Source organism: Setaria viridis, chromosome 7 (genome assembly GCF_005286985.2).
Source record: "Setaria viridis chromosome 7, Setaria_viridis_v4.0, whole genome shotgun sequence".
Lineage (NCBI taxonomy): Eukaryota > Viridiplantae > Streptophyta > Magnoliopsida > Poales > Poaceae > Setaria > Setaria viridis.
In genome coordinates this window covers 30,556,545-30,557,427 of record NC_048269.2, presented here as the reverse complement: position 1 = coordinate 30,557,427, position 883 = coordinate 30,556,545, and the positions used below count along the sequence as shown (strand labels likewise).

At 56.5% G+C, this 883-nt stretch overlaps 1 long non-coding RNA gene across 1 annotated transcript; it reads left to right on the top strand.

The window, feature by feature from the left end:
* On the top strand, nt 1–883 carry LOC117865589 (uncharacterized). Its single transcript, XR_004642570.2, has 2 exons — nt 1–386; nt 539–883. It is a non-coding gene; the product is annotated as an uncharacterized lncRNA (long non-coding RNA).

Sequence of the window (883 nt, the reverse complement as noted above, 5' to 3'; positions counted from 1 at the left end):
CACTCATCCTTATCCCTTCCTGATCGCTCCTCTCTCCCCCTTATCTCTTCTTCCCTCCCTCCACTGAGTCTCTCCCTCTCTCCCTGGCAGCCGGCGAAGCCAACTCAGGCTGTGCGGGGCAACCGCGGATGGTCGTCACCGGCGAGGCGAGGAGCGCGCGTCCAGCAGGGTCAACGCCGCTGCTCCCGCACCTGTGGGCGGCCAGCAAGAGCCGCCCGCATGGGGCCGCAGAGCGCATCACAGCTCGCTCAGCTGCTCCGTCAGTGTGGCTAGCGAAGGCTCAAGAGGGGTGGCTAGCAACGTCTCTCCATGTGGTAGGGGTGTGCTCTGGACAAGCAACTCACCATACCGCGTGCGAGTTTCCTCAGCTCCACGGCGCATCGTGGGTAAGCTTGCAAGCTTTGCACTTTGTTGATAAGTCCATCTCATATTTTGCTAGCTGCGCATGTATTGATGGACTAGTTGATGTTCGCTGAAATACCCATGAGACATTTTGCTTGCCTTTCCTTCTAATTTTGTCTTTATTTTCCTTCCATAGTCTCGAGCATTGCGGGTGACGGAGCAGCAGGCGGTGGAGCGGCTAGCTGCGTGCAAGCAGCTCGAGCTACGATCAAGGCGTTGTTGTCGGCTACGAGCGATGGAGCGGTGGCGTTGCAGTTGGCTACAAGCGGTGGAGTGGCGGCCAGTGCTGCCTACGAGGAGCTTCATCATTTGTGCCGTGCGGCTGCAACATGGCAGACTGCTGGTGGCTTCGGCTACCAGCATCGCTATTTTTTAACCGTGCAACTATTAATGCTGGCGAGTAATAAAAGGCACCTCCAGTGCAAATGGTATCTGTGTTCGTAGTTGTACACCTGCCAGTAAAGATGACGATTTGTGCTGA